Source organism: Typopeltis vanoorti, chromosome 4, assembly GCF_054136105.1.
Source record: "Typopeltis vanoorti isolate ZY-2024b chromosome 4, IOZ_Tvanoo_1.0, whole genome shotgun sequence".
In the NCBI taxonomy this organism is placed as follows: Eukaryota; Metazoa; Arthropoda; class Arachnida; order Uropygi; family Thelyphonidae; genus Typopeltis; species Typopeltis vanoorti.
Genome location: NC_143552.1, coordinates 164,788,453 through 164,799,937, shown reverse-complemented (window position 1 = coordinate 164,799,937; position 11,485 = coordinate 164,788,453). Strand labels below are relative to the sequence as shown.

General features: G+C 38.8%; 1 protein-coding gene across 1 annotated transcript in view; it reads left to right on the top strand.

The window, feature by feature from the left end:
• Positions 1 to 558: 558 nt before the first annotated feature.
• The window catches only part of Ypel (Yippee-like), a 349,317-nt gene continuing 338,390 nt past the window's right edge, over positions 559 to 11,485 (top strand). The window contains exon 1 of the mRNA XM_090392078.1: positions 559 to 863. The gene's annotated coding sequence lies outside the window, so the exon portion shown is untranslated. The remainder of the gene's footprint in view (positions 864 to 11,485) is intronic.

Here is an 11,485-nt window from a genome sequence, read left to right as displayed (position 1 = left end):
CACAGTGCTGCTAACGTCCTTCGCCCTCCTAAGTGCTACAAGATGGATTTTTATTATTTTTTATACAAAATAAGAGAATTGTATAGGATTGTTGCTGATAAAATTAAATATTATAAACAAATATAAATAAATTAATAAATATATTTATATATCGAGAAAAATTGGAGATGCTGTAGTTCGTCAGGCCTATGCACGAGCCGCCCCTGATCAAAACATAAGTAAATACTAATGTTTTGATAACATAATTATTTATGTTTGTAGTAAATACTACAAACATAAATAATTATTAAAAACACAACCGATAATAGGAAAACAGAATTACAGATGATATCGTTAATTACAGTCTCATTTTAGTGAGAAAGGGGAACACGTGAACTTTTTCTTTTCTTATTGGTCCAATTTAACAATTACATGTTTAGCAGAATCTCGCAGACACAAAACTCGATATCAGATTCCTCGCCCATCAACACTTCGTTTATAAAGCCTCCAGGACAAGAGCGAGTAGATAATAATAGTGGTCGCAATAATATCTTCCCCAGGCTACGAATGTTGGCAAACTAACTCGCGACTTCACCGGCATTTCAGGTAGCTACATATTGCCAAATTATTTCTCTCCAGAGCGAAGATGTCTCTCGCCTGCTATTATACACAAGTGGCCCTCTCAGTAACCTAATTTCCCTCGCCATATAAAGGAACTTATCGTGGACTTTTGTACTTATCTCCTGGGCTAGTTGATATATCGAATAACAACCGAGAAGATGCTCAAAAACTTCTAAATTCTCGACGAGTTGAAGTAAAATATAACAAGGAATTGCTTGCGTGAGAAACAAAAACATCTTCGGGCAATACTTGGAATATTTTAGGTAAGTGCAGAGAATGTTCTTTGACAGGTTTCATATCGTGCACTTCATAAGAGCATTTAGAGAAGTTCCTCAACACAACGAACTTCACACACACACACACACACACACACACACACACACACACACACACACACACACACACACACACACACACACACACACACACACACACACACACACACACACACACACACACACACACACACACACACACACACAGCATATGAGTTGTAATGATAAAGTAACGAGAATGATTTTGTTAATGAGCAGTAAGAGCTAGACCATCGTTTCCTACATGATTGAATTCTCTTCAAGAATCACGTTTATTTCTGCGGCATCAAGTATCAGGAACGGAGTTGTTTTTGTCGAGGAGGTGTCGGCAGGTTTTGTATAAATGTGAGAAAAATATGAGGATATTGCATTGCCCAAAGAAAGTTCGAAGTCGATCTGCTTCTTGAATTCAACAGGAATCGTTTACCAGTGATCATCAGTGAACTCGGATGGTCGAGTGGATCGCGTCTGCAACCAAACACACTGTGGGTCGATTTCCGCCAGGGATGTTTGTGAATGTGCTTTTAAAGGATTTGGAGCCTTTCATCACCCGGTGTGAGATCATCAATCACCTCGTCTATTGGAGGCTTCACATAGCTCATGATTTCTAGAACAGGGTTTGCGCCTTATGTAATTCTTATTCCACTCTAAGTGCCAATGTAAGACAGGCTTACAAAACGGCTGGATTAAAAAATTAAATAAAATTGAACTGGTTTCAGAGAAACCTAATTACTACTCTGCTAGGACCCTTAATCCCCTTCGCATGGTCTCTTGTTATTCCAGCCATTTTCTGACTATTTTTTTTTATTCTGTTTTTGTTTTTCAGTAGGGAAAAACTGTGTTTGTTTTAGAGACAATATTTATTGATAAATATTTTAGAGCAGCTCTTTGCCACGCACTTTACTAAGATATGATACAATTCATCCATGCGACCTCGCGTTTATTCTTTCCTTTCTCTCTTGCTCACCGGGTTCGAATCCTGTCTAGGATCTAAGAATCTTTTTACGTGGTGGAAAGGTTTTTCTCCCTGGAAACTCGAGTTTTTCCTCCCACAAAACAGGTTGGCTTTCCTGTTTTGTGGGAGCTTTTGTTGCTTCGGCTGTCAATCAACCAACTTCCCTGTTGTGATTTCAGTGTTTAGCGATAGTCGAGTTGTGATTTTTTTTTCATCATTAAAAAAAGTCGAATGTTTATCTTCAAGAAACCTTCAAATTTTGTTAATAATCCGCTTATCAAGTTGACACGAGATGCACCTCAGATGAATTATGGATGTTCGCATTAAAAAGAACCTTAAGACTAAAGAAGGTTTCCCTACTAAACTAAGCAAAACAGGCAGTATCTGGATTTTTAAAAAAAATCAGATGACGTAAAAATAAATATTTATTTTGGAAATTATTATTCTCATAAAAAAACAAAAAAAACAAGCAGATCCAATTGGTTACACGCCCATAATTCATTCCATTAGCGCGAATATTTGTTATACGAGATGCGATCTTGCGGGAGCTCTTCACTCAACCGCGCGACGCACTCAAGAGAGTCTGGAGATTCAAAACAAACACCTTCATGTAGGCATTCATTTTTTTGATGCCTGGAAGGCAAAAGGAGGCGGAGTTTTCTTTAAATGTTTCACGATCACCACCAGATATTTTGCCATTCGGACTATTTGGAGCGAGTTAAGAGAAAAACCAATCACAAGAGCGTGTTTGTGCCGCGTAAACTTCAGAAGGTAATGATCTTCAGATTGACTTTCAAGTGCTTTTGGCAAGCACAAACTTCCAGCGTCTCGTTATTACGAATCACACACACACACAACAGCAATTCTTATAGAGATTTTGTATATCCATAAGTAATTGTATTCATATCTTTAAATGATCGTGACTTTAAACTCTTTTGTTTTTCTTTACATTCTGCAATGGAAAACTAATCAGATGGGCGTTATTTGCCACTCGTCGGATAATAAAACCATTTCGCAACTTTCAATGAAGTAATTTCTTTATTTCTTTAATGTGAGTCAGCCAAGCTGTGCCTTACGCCTTTAGGTCAATCTAAAGGTGGGTCATAACTTACTGCACGTGGTATGTGGAAAGTAGGTGCGTATCTTTAAGCCGTTCTCCCCTCACCACAAACTGTTTTTTAACTAGAAAGTTCTCGGTGGGTGTCGCCTTTGTATGAGGTTGTTTGTCGAAACATTTGCTACACAAGGGCGTCGTTACTGCGAGTTTTTCCACTTTCTTACCAAATTTATTCCTCGTCAAACATTTCATGGATGTTCGGTCTTCTCCGATGGTGCGGTGTTGTGGAAAACAAATGCAGCAATGGTACACCCAGCATGGCCGCTCAATTTACAGACGTTTTCACGAGTCATTATTTAAACTAAGTCGCAGTTGCAGCCACTGATTCTCCAGTGAGATTCGAATCAACATCCTGTCGGTGGTTACAAGAAAGAATCACCAAAAAGTGTCAACGAAACCGGTGAGGGTCGGAAAAATGACATAAAATCGGTGCATTTGAAAATTTTAAGGTGATTTTAATACAGATCTGAAGAGAGATTTAAAAACGGGATTGTATTTTTCCCGTTTCGATATCAATTCGTTCCCTTGCGATGAGCACGACTTGACGGAGCGATCCCAGTGTTCGCTCGCATCACAGTTCAAAATATTTGCAGACGTCTCGTGTCTTGAATCCCATCGGCTACGGAATGTGGATCGTAATGTCACGAATTTCTTCTTCCTTTCAGTGCCAGCTTGAATTTTAGAAAGAAAAAAAAATGACATCCAGTCATATTTGGGGAATAAGAAGGACCAAAAGGCAGCGGCACTACTTTGATCAGAAATTCCTCTCAAGATAAAACGAAGCACGTGAATTGTGTTGTATTTCGTCCGTGGACAAATTCCTTTATCGGCGATGCAGTTCCAATTGTTTTGTTTGTTGATGGTTCTCCCAACTGCCATCATCATCTCTACTCGTGAACCTGAAAATACAGGAACCCACGGAAAAGTTTTAAACTTCTGAGGATTCCTGTAGCATTTTATTTTCCTGTTCCTGATTTGAAGAAGAATTTGATGCACACGTCACAAGTTACGATATGAACAGCGAAATGCCGAAATTGCCACTGTACAGAACCTAGCAGATTTTTGCACTAACCGTGAAAATGTCATTGACATTCACAGACGAAATTACGGAAATTATTTTAACCGCATTTCAAAACAAACAAACAAAAAAAATAAAAACGTGCTATGAAGAAATGTAAACCTTGGAAGAGTTCATAAACTGACTGTGTTGTAATCTCAGCAAAAGAAAAGAAACTAAGGAATTGAAAAAGATTGAAAATTGTTGGAGTCCTTCGGTTGCTATTCCGTCGCTTCACAGTGAGAATTATCAATGACCCACACTCTACGTAGGACGCCTATCAGTCACTCCTTACTCTCCGTATCTTAAAAAAAATTTCCGGAATAGGCATCGTAAACTACTTTGAAGCACAAGGATCAACACCCCTCTACCAAAATCTCGAAATATAAAAATAATACCAAACTCCCTCCATCCAAACCCATCCAGCAAGCCTCCTTTCAACAATATCTTCTTCTTTCCAGATTTATAATAATGCGATTTGCAGAGTCCATCGAACTCTGCAAATCACATAATTTCAGTCTGTATCTTAACGGACATTCCCCACTTCCGTATTATCTTTCTTTCTCATCTCTGCACTGCTTTGTCGTCTCTTTGAAGCGTAGGCAGCACAGTAATCATATATATTGGTGGATCCAGACCTTGAAACAATAATTTCTTATCTACTTGTCTTCTTCTTCTTCTTCTTCTTCTTCTCACTTTTGCAGTGCTCTTCATTATGTTTTCTTATTTTGCTACTTTCGCACGCGCGCATCGAAGTTCAACTTCCTATTCATCGCTGCACTGGCATTCCTTTGTCATCTGGGCCTCATCAACCACAGCGCCAATAGAAATACGCAGACTCGAACTTCTGATTTTAAAATACAAAACTTCACGCTTAGTTGAGTTATCAATCCCCCTTCTACGCACCTACGAACCCGTTCAGATCAGCATTCTTTTAAAGCTCGGAGAGTACACCTCACGAGGGCGAATCAACAGTTATCATTCGTTTGAACTGCCAAATTTCTAATCGCGATTGAGACGTTAAAAACCTTTGCAACGACTTTTCATCTGAATGTGGGTTAGTACGAAGAGGAAGAAACTTTGTACTAACTGGTAAATTGTTCGGATCTTCTTATTATGATTTCAAAGTCATAACAAGAAGGGGGTGGGAGTAATTTCCGATTACAGATAAAGCGAGAATTGCACTGCTTTGCTTGCACCAAATTCTGAGTTTATCACAATTTGATAGCACGTTTCGCGACAATGAATATTTAGAGCATGTTGGCAGCTTTAACTCACCTCCCCCTCCCCATTCTGTTTCATTTTTAGTAACTATTACGTCACCTAACGAGCATTCCCGTGGCTCTTAAATTTTATGCTGCACTTTGAAACCACCCAGTTCTGGAAATATGTTTTGGCGAGGTTGAAAATAGCCGATCGATGAAGTTGCGAATTAGCAACGACCCCCGCTATCACATTATCAACAGTAATCGCCATCGGTATTATTTTCAACTTGACGAAAAGAAAGTACCGATCAACGCTAATTTGATCCGACGTTGGAGATTGAAGTAAGATTTCTCCTTTCTCCCGATGTGATTGTTTTGCAATTCTATTTGTTTTCTTTTCCCGAAGAAGCACTTCCGTCAATGGAATGACATTTTAAGGGCATGTCTACCACTCAACACTCGCGTGGACAGATTCCACTGCACTCGAACAGACAGCAAAGATCGTAGCAGCGTTTTGAAATTGAATTGAGAAAGTTTCAAAAAAAAAAGAAAAGAAAAGAAAAAAGTAATCACTTTTGTGTTCCGCTCGGAACACAATCACCTTTGCTTAATGCTATTTTTGCCTCAAAATATTTATTTAGAATAAAAAGAGACAAAATGGAAATTCTGTTGTTCTGGTTTTATTTCAGCCAGCTGTGAAAACTCACTTTAGCTCTGCCTGTGTTAGAGCGATGTAAAATAAAAGAAAATATTGTGTAGCTTCTGATTTTTGGTCATTGTTTCTGTACATTGCATTTATTATATGTATTTTTTTAATGTGGAAAATGAATGATTTAAACAAAAAATATTCAATGTAAGAAGCATCCTGAATGCTTGGATGCTGCATCAATTACTGCAAAAGGCCTGTCAGTGCTAGTGCTTAAAACATTTTAGCACATTTCGTCTGTTTACAATGTGTGTGTGTGTGTGGGGGGGGGACGTGCATATTCTATCTATTCTCTGACTAGTTGATTGTTATGCGGGTTGAAAAACCGGAGTGTCCGGAGTAAAATTCTGAAAATAGTTAAAAATCCAGACCGAATTCCAAAACCAAGTCTTTCGCACAAAAGAGCATCGTTGATACCCGCTGAGCTTTGAAGAGTCGTTTTAAATAGACCGTTTCTTGCAATGGAGTTCAGCAAAACAGAAAATCAACTTGTCCAATTAGTAAAAATTCAAACCGAGAAACATATTTGAATAAGCCGTCCCCATACCCAATTTCATCAACATCCATTGAGTGGTTTATTAGATGAAAGACGCGACACAGTGAGACGGTATTCTTTTCGCGAACTTCGAAACAAATGCTCCATTTGTAAAGCAGCTCATTTTTCCTGCTTCTGGCGATGAATAGAAATCTATAAACAGGGTAGTAAGGAACGAATTTAATATCAAAGGGCAGGCATTAGGATCACAAAGAGCACGTCATAAATTTGATATCCTTCAGAAGAAAAAACAATCGAGAATGAACACTGTTCGCTACACTGCGCGAGGCGCGATGGAAGACTTCCGTAAATACTCTCGCGAAGGTATTATTTCAAGTGAACAACGATTTTCTGTCTTGCCAGTGAAAATTGAAACCGTTCACTTCAGAGATTCTTCTTCTTCGTAGATCTAAACAAGAGAGCGAACTCTGCCGATAATTTGCACCTTTGGAACTGGCGATTCCTTGGAATGGAAAAATGATTTTTCCGAAAGGTAAACGACGCGGAAAAAGTTATTTGATCTTTATAGTAGGTTAACAAACACATCTCGGTTATTTATCGCGTGATCTCAGAATTACAGAAATAAAACAGAAATCTTTGGGTTATAATTACAGGACGTTATTTTTTGGAATTTTAGATCTCCCTTCCACTGGTCTCCGTCATTAAGTGATAGAATACAAGAGCTTTGGCTTATTATCACGAAATGACACACACACACACACACACACACACACACACACACACACACACACACACACACACACACACACACACACACACACACACACACACACACACACACACACACACACACACACACACACACACAAAGGAGCGTTCGATGCTGTGGTGGCCAATTAAGAGATTTAAAATGTCCAAAAAACCTACTCTACTTACAAAAAATGATTTCACAGACAGAAGAGCAGCCATGACATTAAAAACTACCGCTGTAACGAAATAAGTCAAAAGGCTGCCCGCAGGGCTCCTGCTGTGCACCAGGCGTTTGGAACATTCAGTACGACTCGCTATTAAGACTTCCTTTCACGACTGAAACAAAAGTCGTAGCTTTCGCCGATGATAATGATTTGGGGACGCGACGGCTTACAATTAGAAGTAACGGCCAACGAAGAACTCTTTAAAATGGGCACGCGAGAAGAAAGTTATCTTCAATTGCACCAAATCTAAAGTGCTCCACATCTCACGCAAAAAATCAAAACAACCTGTTACGGTCTTCCTAACCGGAGAAGTTGTCGAGGTGACCAGTGAGCTAAAATATCCGGGAGTGATAATAGATGAAAAATTCACCTTCATTAAGCACATCTCATATGTTGCCGAAAAAAAGTTTACAAATTGTAAACCTCCTAGCTAAGTCGGCAAAGATTAAGTGAGGATTAGGCCAACGACCGCTGAAAACAATATATACCGGAGCTATAGTACCATTAATATCTTATGCTGCACCTGCCTGGAAACAAGCACTAAAATCAAAGAAAAATCGACTAAAGCCAAACAGAGTTCAACGCCTTATAGCCATACGTATAATTAAAGGATACAGGACAATATCTTTCGAGGCAGCTCTAACATCGATCTGCCTGAAAATACAAGAATTATCTCTTGTATATGACGTCACTTCGGGAAGATATAATGAAAGTCACAACATCGATCCAAATGGCTACGCACGCCCACTTCACTATAGTAGATGGCCTCACTCAGGAAAGAGAACATATATGAAGGAGAAGGAAAGCTCTGAAAGCGAATTCCATTTATGCAAGGACGGAAGCAACACCAAGGGAAAGCTGGTTGTTCTTTCATTGCATACAACAGACAGTCCATTATACAAGAACGCTGCCCTAGACTGCATCCTCTCTGTTCCAACAACCAAGCAGAACAACTTGCCATAGTTCAGCCACTTACATATCTCCGGGAATTAAAACTCAACACCTCTCAGCAAAAGACAGCAACAATTTACAGTGACAGTAGAAGCACGACAGACGGCATAAAAACCAGAACAACCATATTGCATTAATAGAACAGACAAGAAGGCTGGTTTGGAATCTCACTCTATCGGGATGGGAAATCAAGTTCTGCTGGGTGAACGAGCATAGTGGGGTAGCAGGAAACGAGAGAGCGGATCAGTTGGCTAAAGAAGCAGCTAAAAACGAACGGCTAGAAACAAGTTAGTTACCAAACGTACTCGAAATCTGCTATAAAAACACTTGCACAAGAAAGAAGCCTAAACTTGTAGGAAGAAGAAGAAGAATGGAAAACATCAAAATACGGATTAATCAACAAAAGAATTCTGGCCAAGTATCAGAAGCAGACTCCGGCTGAAAAAAACACGCCATTTCTCCAGGTTTAACCACGCTACTAACGGGACATGGAAAAGGAAGACACTACTTACACAGATTCCATGTCCTGGAATTCACATCATGCATTTGTTGTCCGCACCTTCAACAGACTGTTGACTACATACTCTACGACTGTCAGCTACTGGACTCCTTCCGGATGCCACTAACACGACACGTCATTACTTCCGGAGACAAGTGGCCAGAGACTTATCGAAAAGTATTACTCAGAATTAATTAAATTTGCAATAAGACCAACTACCAGTCGTTGTAAAGTAACATAAATTACTAGTATTGCATGAAACGGCGCATATGTATATATAAAAATATAAATATGGATGTAAAGGTCGGAAAACGTAAAAATATAAATATAAATATGAATAAGGATACAGAAATGTAAATATGAATGTTAATATACTTGTAAGCTACATGTAATATAAGCATTGCATGCAATGGAGCATGTAGGAATAAATTACCTCCTGGTAGGGTTACTACTGGGAGGAAAACGAAAACACACACACACACACACACACACACACACACACACACACACACACACACACACACACACACACACACACACACACACACACACACACACACACACACACACACACACACACACACACACACACACACACACACACACTTTCTTTCGTCTGCTTCTTTATATTTCTTTATGAAACGGCGCAGTACATATAAACAAAACGCACGCGGACTGCATTTGCGCTGTGCGTAAGTGAGCCATTGGATAAAAAAAAAAAAATAATAATAAAAATAAAAACTATTTATTTGTTGATCTATCAGAAGGAAAATATTTTTGAGAGTCCCATGTAATAACGAACATGCGTAGCCCGCGAGCCCATTAAGCGAGGTACTCTGTTTTTCGAATAAACCGCGACATTTTCTTTGCGAAATATTATTCCAAGAAAGAATGTCTTCTATTTCAAACGCATCCATGAATTGGAAACCGTAATGTTTACGTGTTCGAGAATGAAAGCATTCTCGACACCAGTGTTCGCGCAACAGGGAAGTTTCTCAAATGAGACTAATTTATGCACGAGATGTAATCTGTGAGTTATTTCTTTAATTACTGGCTGTTCATTAGTGCGAATAAACTACTTCTGCTTTGCTATTCAGCAGTGACCTCCTTACCGGCACATAAACAATAATTAAACCCCGTGAAACGCATTTAATACCTGTTGAGAAATAACGGCATTCTTTTCCAGAATTTCTCAACTGGAGTGATTACAAACACGCATTTCACAGAAGCACTACTGCTTGTGGTAAATACAAAATATTCTGTACATAGTGGAAGCATTTCGATGAAAAAAATTTCCTGAATGGAAATTTATATTTATATACAAGTACTGTATATATAGGAAATCAGCAGCGGAACTGTGTTGTTTGGAATGGAGGGCGAAGAACCTGATAATTGCGTATGTTCCTCTGGCCAACCTTTTTCTGATTTTGGTAATGGAAGGAAGAACTCTGCTACCTCCGTACGAGACCGGTTAACTCACCTGTAGCTGAAAAGCCCTGATAAAGATTCTTCGCGTTCTACACAGAATTCGAATCCAGATGATTTCAACAAAATGACACGCTGAAATTGCCAGGAATTTTTAAGGAGGTTTTTGATACGTTGCTTCCAAACGTGAGAATGGTATTTTAAGGTTCCTTGCATGCATATAGTTGTGAATAATTTCATTGGGAAATATTTAAAAAATGCATTTATGAATATAAATAAATAAACCCTGTAACGCCTTTTATTTCCTAAAGGAAATAGTTGATTTTTTTAAAAGTTCTCACTAACTTTTTAAAATTCTTAGGCAGATTGTTCTTACATTTATTCTTCACCGATAGTTGCGTTCAAGGTTACCGATAATTTCAAAAACTTTGGTGCGAGAGTATAGTAGACTACTGTTGAATCATGAATCCTAACAGGTAGTTTTGGCGGAAACAGCCCGTAATCATGAGTTACAGAGTTCAAAATTCGAGTGTTGGGGGGAATTACTCCCCGAACCTCGAAACAGAAACTGAAAAGAAAGATTTCGAAAATCAGCTCCTCTGGTTGTTGGCTAGAATCGAATCTATAACAGTGTTTCTTCTGGCCGTCTAGCATTACAAAACCAAGAGAGCGTATCCACAAGCCTGTAGAGACAAATTTACCTTCAGTTTTAACCAAAACGGAGTATATTTATATACTCATGTCTATAATACATATTAAAATTAATAAATACTTACTATTGCTATATTACAGTAACAAGGATAAAAGCGATAAATGATGGACAATGACAGTTGCATTGTCTTTGCTCATTACGACTACTTCTCTTCGCATGGAGTCCGAGAAGTGATGTGCAGTTCATCGAAACACATTTTGCAGAACCTTACAACGATATATTTCGTAATTGACAGAAGAGCGAGCGAGAGAGAGTTTGTTTAGTTGTCCATGCTTTCATAAACCTGAAAAAGATCATATGTGGGATGTCTTCCCTTTCGGGAAGCTTACACCCTACTCTCTTATACCACGTACAACGCAACCCACAGGGCTAATCTTCAACTCACAGATGATGAAGTCTTCTGAAATGAAACATAGCTATCCATCGAGCCAAATGGTTTGATGAGTATGATAAGCGTTGACTTCCAACATTTTT